The sequence below is a fragment of the Heterodontus francisci genome, chromosome 34, assembly GCF_036365525.1.
Source record: "Heterodontus francisci isolate sHetFra1 chromosome 34, sHetFra1.hap1, whole genome shotgun sequence".
Classification (NCBI taxonomy): domain Eukaryota; kingdom Metazoa; phylum Chordata; class Chondrichthyes; order Heterodontiformes; family Heterodontidae; genus Heterodontus; species Heterodontus francisci.
Genome location: NC_090404.1, coordinates 49,276,026 through 49,286,083, shown reverse-complemented (window position 1 = coordinate 49,286,083; position 10,058 = coordinate 49,276,026).

The following is a 10,058-nucleotide window of genomic DNA, read 5'->3' as shown; positions in this document are numbered from 1 at the left end:
TCAGGATAATTTCCCTGCTTTTGTAGTCAATATTGCTATTTACGAAGCCCAAGATTCTAAATGCTTGATAACTATTCACTCAGTATGCTGCACCTGACCTGTGCACATGAACATCCAGGTCCTCAGTCTGAAGAAGTATCTAGCAATTTTTTGTTCTCCAGTCCTTTGACATCACTCTTGTATCCCAGCAACCACGTTGTTTACCATAGTTTAGGGAAAGGCAGATGAGTGGGACTAATTCGATTGCTCTTTGAAAGACACGCTAGCGACTCGATGGGTCGAATAGCCTGCTTCTATGCTGTACTTTTCTGTGATTCAAATCTGATAATGTTCAGAAACCGCTTTATTTTCACTTGGTTTGCTGATTGGTACGTGGATTCCCTAAACCTTTGTTGAGATTCGAGCTGGCATGAGAACAGAAACCGTGGGATAATGGACTGGCTGGAAGACAATGTTCCTTGCTATATTTAGGCCTGAGCCCTCACTGTATGTTTGAGAAGCCTGTGTCCCAATGGAATTTATTTGCAGAGCCCTGTCCATCCATCTCCTGCTGCAGCATCTCATGACCGGTTCTCTCCGGTTTCACAGGCTCAACAGTGCCCAACAATGATCCTCTTCTGCACGTGGCACGTTGTGTTCATGTTATAATGCGTGGGAACAATTCACCCCGCACTAAATTCTCACAGCAGCCAATGGGTTTCTGATCTGGAAGACAGTTTCTCCGATCAGATTATGATTCAAGCCAGGAAAAGAAGAATGTAACTAAAATCAACTTAAACCCGAAAAACCACGGTGATTCCGGGGACACAAATGGGGCATGAAGTCACACTCAGTGGAAATGGACCTACTCAGCAATGCCAGGGTCTTCTTTGATCCCTGGAGGACAGGCCCTAGTTCCTGTAGCAGACAGACCTGTCTCTGTAAAGTACACCGTCAGCGGCCAGCTCACAAGACACATAATGCTTGTTTTCAATTCTCAGCTGTCTTCATGCTGGCTCCTGCACTGCAAACATACTTCATTCTCTCGATATATAATACCACCACTGATAGCACAAATTCTCTGTAGCATGTGATAAAGCACAATCACCCAATTTTAAACTCAGTTCCATCAGAACAGATGAAAGATCAACGACCTCAAACATGAAATCCGTTTTTCTTTCCACAAAAGCTGCCTGATTGCCGAAGCGTTTCCAGAATTTCCTGTTCTTGTTTCAATATTCTCCTACTAGAGTTACCAAATGCGAAGAATGGTCATGTTTGGTGCGTGTTTGACACCAATACAAAGCCTGCAGGGAGGCTTGTGCCAAATACGGTGATCACCCAATCAATTGCAACAGGCACTGTTTGGCATTTCTGCTTGTGCCTCTCTTATTCCTCGAGGAGTGAGCATGTTTTAGCTTCATATTCCATCATTTTTGCAGGTGACATCGAGTTGATTAAAATATGAGACAAAAATCAACATTTGATGTGGGGGAATATTTTACCATTTGTCATTAAATGTGGTAGATGTTTGGGGTTTTATAATTAGCTTCAGATATTTATAAAACATGGACGAGGGCCTGCTCTGGCTTCCTAAGTAGATGTGCATTCGCAGATCATGTAACAGACAGAATTTGAACTGTTGATTGTTAAATACACAATGTTTCCCTTCCCTGGAGCAGGAAATTTGTCATTGGTGAAATCAAGTTCAGTCAAAGTTTTGTTCTGATATCAGAGCCACGGTCAAGTGTTCTGCTAAGATTTGGTGTCGGAAATAATGGACACCCGAAGGAGACAGCAGAGGAGAACAAGCGGGTGCTCCTTTGTTATCTCTTGCCCCACCCCCAGTTTACTTGCTTGTAACCTTTGACATTTCTAATATTTGCCAATTCCGAAGAAGGGTCACTGACCTGAAACGTTAACTCTGCTTCTCTCATACAGATGCTGCCAGATCTTCTGAGTATTTCCTGCATTTCTTGTTTTTATTACAAGGTTACCAATAGTTATGTTATTAAGATAGGGAATGCTTATAAGGCTAGAATTTGTGCAGAACAATATCTTGAAAGGCTGGAGGGCTCAAGAAGATTTCAGAGATATGGAGCAGTGAGGGTATGGAGGGTTTTGAAAAACTGGATGAGAATTTTAATTAACTACAGAATGGGCATGTTATGTAGATGAGTTTGAGGTGGTGTAATTTGGGAGGAAAAACGGATAGGTCACACACTTCTCGGAAAAGAAGATTTGAAATGGATAAAGGGATGATGGAATATTGGGGCATAAAAATATAAATCGCTGAAGATTGCAAACAAAGCATTGGGGTTCATTTCTAAAGGACTGAATTGAAAAGCCGAGAAATAACGTGAAAGCTGCATCGAAATTTGCTTAATTCATCCTTGCAGTACTGAAAATAATTCTGATCTCCATATTAGAAAAACAATGTTTCCGCACTGGAGGAGGCACAAGAGATATTTACTTGAATTATACCAGAACTAAGAGGTTCTTCCACAAGACAGATTACAAAGGCTGGCGCTTTTTCCCCTTGTAAAAAGAAGATTGAGGTATGAGTTGATCTTTAAGATTATTCCAGGGTTTGTGATGTAACGTGGAGAAATTGTTTTCACTTGCTGCTGGCATCGTAACGAGGGACCATAAATGTCGGAAAGTCAATATTAAATCTATAGGGAACTCGGAAGAGTGTTGTTTTACATCCAGATAATGATGTCAACGCGCAATTAACTTCTACATGAGGTGAATAAGAGATATAGATAAGGTGAAGATGGATAAGTACTGATAATGAAAAGAAGGATATAGTAATAGGATAAGATGAAGAAGGGCTGGAGGCGGCTATTGACGAGCATAAACAAATTACATATACCTGTTGGGCCAAATGGCTATAAATACTTTGTAGCCACTTGTAGTTATTTAACTTATATTATTTATTTACTTAAGGAACTTCAGATACATGGATAGGTTGGAGAAGCTGGGGCTGTCCTCCTTTGAGAAGAGAATATTAAGAGGAGATTTGATAGAGAAGTTCAGAATTATGCGCGGTCTGGACAGAGTAGATAGGGAGAAACTGTTCCCGTTGCTGGAATGATCGACAACCAGAGGACACTGATTTAAGGTGATCAGAAAAAGAAGCAAATCTGACAAGAGGAAAATCCTTTTCTGCAGCAAATAGTTAGGATCTGGAAAGCTCTGCATAGTAATGCAATGAAGGCAGATTTAATCGAAGCCTTTGAAAGAATTGGATAATCATCCAAATAGAAAGAAATAGCAGCGCTATGAGGAAAAGGAGGAGGCGTGAAACTGGGTGATTTGTTCTTGCAATGAGCCAACTTGAACACGATGGACTGGATGGCCTAGTTCTGTGCTGTAACTATTCTATTATTCTGTGTCTCCATTCCTGCCCAATTTATTTAATTTCATTAGTTGTTCTCTCACTGACGTTAGTTGGTGTTTATTTACTGTCTTACGCTTTCATTGAAAATGTGTTGCCCAATCACTGTAACTGAGCGCTTACCTTCAGCTACTGCAGAGATCATATGAAAAAGTATTCGAAAACTGACGTGACAAGTGACTGAGAAAATGACATGACGAAGTCGTGAGAAGACCATATGGATAGAAATTATGCAAATTATTTGAATCGGTAGTGGCAGATCACATGATGAGGTTCTTGGGAGATCACATGGTGAGAGACATGGTCTGCAGACATTGTGCCATTGCTGAAAAGAGAGTGTGAGGATTAAGCCAAATAATTATAGGCCAGTCAGTCTGACTTCGGTGGTGGGCAAATTGTTACAATCAATTCTGAGAGATCGGATAAGCTGTAACGTAGAAAGACACGGATTAATCAGGGATAGTCAGCATGGATTTGTTGAGGGAAGGTCGTGCCTTACTAACTTAATTGAAATGTTGAGGATGATGCAAGGAGGATTGATGAGGGTAGTGTAGTGGCAGACTTGTCAAAAAAGTTGAAGCCCATGGGATTCAGCGGAATGTGGTGAGTTGGATCCAAAATTGTGTCAGTGACAGGAAGAAAAGGGTAATGGTTGACGGATGCTTTTGTGAATGGAAAGCGGTTGCAGTGGGGTTCCCCAGTGCTCAGTGTTGGGCCCCTTGTTTTTTGTGGTATATAGAACATAGAACATTACAGCGCAGTACAGGCCCTTCGGCCCTCGATGTTGTGCTGACCTGTGAAATCATCTGACCTAAACTATTCCATTTTCATCCATATGTCTATCCAATGACCACTTAAATGCCCTAAAAGCTACGAGTCTACTACTGTTGCAGGCAGGGCGTTCCACGCCACTACTACTCTCTGAGTAAAGAAACTACCTCTGACATCTGTCCTATATCTATCACCCCTCAACTTAAAGCTATGTACACTCGTGTTTGTCATCACCATCCGAGGAAAAAGACTCTCACTATCCACCCTATCTAACCCTCTGATTATCTTATATGTCTCTATTAAGTCACCTCTCCTCCTCCTTCTCTCCAACGAAAACAACCTCAAGTCCCTCAGCGTTTCCTCTTAAGACCTTCCCTCAATACCAGACAACATCCTAGTAAATCCCCTCTGTACCCTTTCCAAAGCTTCCACATCCTTCCTATAATGCGGTGACCAGAACTGCACGCAATACTCCAGTTGCGGCCGCACCAGAGCTTTGTACAGCTGCAGCATGACCTCGTGGCTCCGAAACTCGATCCCCCTACTAATAAAAGCTAACACGCCATATGCCTTCTTAACAGCCCTATTAACCTGGATGGCAACTTTCAGGGATTTATGTACCTGGACACCAAGTTCTCTCTGCTCATCGACACTACCAAGAATCTTCCCATTAGCCCAGTACTCTGCATTCCTGTTACTCCTTCCAAAGTGAATCACCTCACACTTTTCCGCATTAATTACCATTTGCCATCTCTCAGCCCAGCTCTGCAGCCTATCTATGTCCCTATGTAACCTACAACATCCTTCAGCACTACCTACAACTCCACCGACGTTCGTGTCATCCGCAAATTTACTAACCCACCCTTCTACACACTCATCCAGGTCATTTATAAAAATGACGAACAGCAGTGGCCCCAAAACAGATCCTTGCGGTACACCACGAGTAACTAAACTCCAGGATGAACATTTGCCATCAACCACCACCCGCTGTCTTCTTTCAGCGAGCCAATTTCTGATCCAAAGCTCTAAATCACCTTCAACCCCATACTTCCGTATTTTCTGCAATAGCCTACCGTGTGGAACCTTATCGAACGCCTTACTGAAATCCATATACACCACATCCACGGCTTTACCCGCATCACCTGCTTGGTCACCTTCTCAAAAAACCCAATAAGGTTTATGAGGCACGACCTACCCTTCACAAAACCGTGCTGACTATCCCTAATGAACTTATTATTTTCAAGATGATTATATATCCTATCTCTTATAACCTTTTCCAACATTTTACATGCAACCGAAGTAAGGCTCGCAGGTCCATAATTACCTGGGCTGTCTCTACTCCCCTTCTTGAACAAGGGGACAATATTTGCCACTGTGAGGGCGGCACAGTGGCGCAGTGGTTAGCACCGCAGCCTCACAGCTCCAGGGACCCGGGTTCGATTCCGGGTACTGCCTGTGTGGAGTTTGCAAGTTCTCCCTGTGTCTGCGTGGGTTTTCTCCGGGTGCTCCGGTTTCCTCCCACAAGCCAAAAGACTTGCAGGTTGATAGGTAAATTGGCCATTATAAAAAAAAAAATTGTCACTAGTATAGGTAGGTGGTAGGGATATATAGGGACAGGTGGGGATGTTTGGTGGGAATATGGGATTAGTGTAGGATTAGTATAAATGGGTGGTTGATGTTCGGCACAGACTCGGTGGGCCAAAGGGCCTGTTTCAGTGCTGTATCTCTAATCTAATCTAATCTAATCTAATTTGCTATCCTCCAGTCTTCCGCCACTATTCCTGTCGACAATGACGACATAAAAATCAAGGACAAAGGCTCTGCAATCTCCCCCCTGGCTTCCCAGAGAATCCTAGGATAAATCCCATCTGGCCCAGGGGTCTTATCTATTTTCACACTTTCCAAAATTGCTAACACCTCCTCCTTGTGAACCTCAATCCCATATAGCCTAGTAGTCTGTATCTCAGTATTCTCCTCAACAACATTTTCATTCTCTACTGTAAATACTGACGAAAAATATTCATTTAACGCTTCCGCTATCTCCTCTGATTCCACACACAACTTCCCACTACTATCCTTGATTGGCCCCAATCTAACTCTAGTCATTCTTTTATTCCTAATATACCTATGGAAAGCCTTAGGGTTTTCCTTGATCCTATCCACCAATGACTTCTCGTGTCCTCTCCTCGCTCTTCTAAGCTCTCCCTTTAGATCCTTCCTGGCTAGCTTGTAACTCTCAAGCGCCCTAACTGAGCCTTCACGTCTCATCCTAACATAAGCCTTCTTCTTCCTCTTGACAAGCGCTTCAACATCTTTAGTAAACCATGGCTCCCTCGCTCGACAACTTCCTCCCTGCCTGACAGGTACATACTTATCAATGACACGCAGTAGCTCCTCCTTGAATAAGCTCCACATTTCGATTGTGCCCATCGCCTGCAGTTTCCTTCCCCATCCTACGCATCCAAAATCTTGCCTAATCGCATCATAATTTCCTTTCCCCAGCTATAATTCTTGCCCTGCTGTATATACCTGTCCCTGCCCATCGCTAAGGTTAACCTAACCGAATTGTGATCACTATCACCAAAGTGCTCACCTACATCTAAATCTAATACCTGGCCGGTTTCAATACCCAGTACCAAATCCAATGTGGCATCGCCCCTGGTTGGCCTGTCTACATACTGTGTCAGAAAAACCTCCTGCACACACTGGACAAAAACTGACCCATCTATTTGGACTTAAATGTGGGAGGCATGATTGGGAAATGTGCAGATGACACAGAAATTGGTTGTGTAATTGTTAGTGAAGAGGGCAGCTGTAGACTGCAAATGATATTATCAATGGTTTGGTTAAGTGGGCAAAAAAGTGGAAAATGGAATTCAATCCGGAGACGTGCGAGGTAATGCACTGAAGGAGAAGAAGAAAAATCAAGAGAATACACAATAAACAGGAGGACATTGAGAGGGGTAGAGGAGTGAGAGCCCTTGGAGTGCATTTCCACAGGTCCCTGAAGGTGGCTGGACAGGTAGATAAAGTGGTAAAGAAGACAACTGGAATGCTTTCATTTATTGGCCGAGGTACAGATTACAAAAGCAGGGATGTAATGCTGAAACTGTGTAAAACACTGGTTCGGCTACAGCTGGATTATTGCTTTCAGTTCTGGTCACCACATTACAGGAAGGATACAATTGCTGTGGAGATAGTACAGAGGAGATTTACAAGAATGTTGCCAAAGCTTAAAACTACAGCTATGAGGAAAGATTGGATCGGCTAGGGTTGTTTTTCTGAGAAAAGATGAGACTGAGTGGAGACTTAGTTATGTGTGTGAGATTATGAGGGACCTTGTTAGAGAAGACATAAAGGACCTGCTTCCCCCTGTGCAGAAGAAAATTAACAGGGGATACAGATTTAAGGGGATTGGTAGAATGATTGGAGAGGTCATGAGGTAAACCTTTTCATGGTTCGTGTCTGGAATTCGCTGCTCGGATCCGTGGAGGGGGCAGAAACCCTCAAACTCATTTAAAAGGTACCTGGATCTGCGCCTGAAATGTTGGAATCTACAAGGCTCGGACCAGGTGATGTAAGGTGGGATTAGAGTGGGTAGTTAGTTTTTTCAGCCAACGCCGACACGATTGGCTGAATGTTCTCTTTCTGTGCTGTAACCTTTCTATGGTTGTATGAGATGCTGGGAGATCACACAGTGAGGCACCGGGGAGATGACATGGAGATTTACTGGAATAATCAAATAGAGAGATACATTGTTAGTGCATGCAAGTTACTCGGGAGATCAGATGATGAGATACTGGGAGATCACATGGCATAGTAATGGGGAGCATACAAGATGATGTACAGGAGAAATCACTCAAGAATGTGGTTGAGAAGTTATATGGCTTAAAAGTATGAAGGAGTATGACAGAGATGCTGCTACACGGTTAATATCTAGGCACTTGTACTCAGCAGGCAGGTGGGAGTTTCTCACAGTGAATTTCCATGACTCTGTGGTCACCAAAAGGATGGGACTCTCTCACAACAAATATTCATGCCCCTGTGGTGACTGCCAGGTGAGATGATTCACAGTAATGCCCAGGTAAATGCAGTCACCGTGCAGGTAGGACAGTCAAACTGAGAATAGACAAACACACATCACGTCCTAATCAGATAATCCCTCTACGCTGCTGATGCTACACTAGTCGCTCAAACAGAAACTCAGCTACGAAGACCCATGTCTCTCTCATTCCTGTAATTTGTTCTCCTTGACTATAAGCATCAGGAAAACAGTAGTCATGGGACAAGATGTTGCATCTCTGCCCCTGAGCACATTAAATAAAAGCCCACTGAAAGTGGTTTGCAGATTCTGCCTCTTTGGGTCCACGGTGATAAACAATCTGACCCTTGCTGCAGAGCTCAATACATTCATAGGGAAAGCAGCTACCACCTTTGGCTGATTTGCAAAATGATCATGGACTAACACCAAGCTGACTCTTAGGACGAAGCTGATAGTTTATAGCGCATGTGTTCTCAGCACCTTGCTTTATGGCTGAGAAATATGGCCAACTTATAGCTACTAAGATACGAAGCTCAATCATTTCCATCTTCACTGTCTGCAGCAGATTATATCCTGGCGGGATAAAATCATAAATGCGACAGTCCTCTCAAAGATAGAACTCCCATGTGTGTTGGCACTAATCAAACAGAGGCAGCTGTGGTGGATCGGATGCGTCTATAGGTTGGGAGACAATTGCATACCTAAGGAACCTGTAGGTGAAGTAGCTAGGGCCAGACGACCAGTGGGGTGACCAAAGTTCCGCTTCAAGTATGCTTTCAAGCGTGACATAAAGGTGCTAAATATCCACTATCGTCTCTGGGACTCAGTAGCTGGTGAAAGAAGGAACTGACAACATATCCTGTGGACTGGAGTGCTCTACATGACGACCAGCTACTATAGAAACATGGCAACAGGTGCCAAAGCAAACCTTCACAGCTTCACTTGGCAGCTTCACGTGCAGCCTTTATGGCAGAACCTTCCATTCAAAGATTGACCTTCACAGCCATCAACAAAGGTGAACCAAGAGACAGCAGCCCACCTAAATGGACTGTACGCGATGTGTCCATCATCATCAACGTCCGAGTGTGTGGGTATTCTTCTCACTGTAATATTGGCACTGTAGAAAGTGCAAAAACAATTTGAGATGGGAAGATGGTCAATAATAAATTCAATAGCGAATTCAAGAGAAATTTCTTGAGCCGAAACGTGGTAAGAATGTGGATCTCACTACCAGAGGGAATCATACAAAGGAATAGTATAAATGCATTTAAAGGAAAGCTAGGTAAGAACCTGTGGAAAAATACATAGAACAAATTGCTGGTCGGTGGGATAAAATGGGATGGAAGAAGTTTGTCTGGAGTATAATCGCTGGATAGAGCAGTTGGGCTGAATTGCACAGACAAGCGGAATACCTTTTGTTCGACAGACTCTATTTGACTCTTATGCAATTATGTGCATAGTGCTCACGGCTGTGTTCCAGTCTGGCAACTGCATTTCATTCTCTTTACTGAAAATGCGATATTGAGATGGCATTTTCCTATAGATGTCTGCGTTGTATTCTTACACATGCTCTATTTCAGGAAACATCAACATTAAAGTGATTCCTTTGTCCAGGTGGCTGCAACCACAATCTAAAAAGAGCGAGTCTAATTGTATCTCGGGGGATAACCTAAGGAATAAATAAGGGATCGTTTCAATCCCATAGCTCACGTTGGATCCATCTCAAGTATATAAGCTCATGCAGAAAATGCACTCACCAGCAAATGGTCAATTATTTGCTGTTTATTATCTTGTCCTTGCAGCTATCGGGGTTCAAGGTAAGATATAAAAACATACTACAGCTCATTATTCAACTGTGTGCCTGGG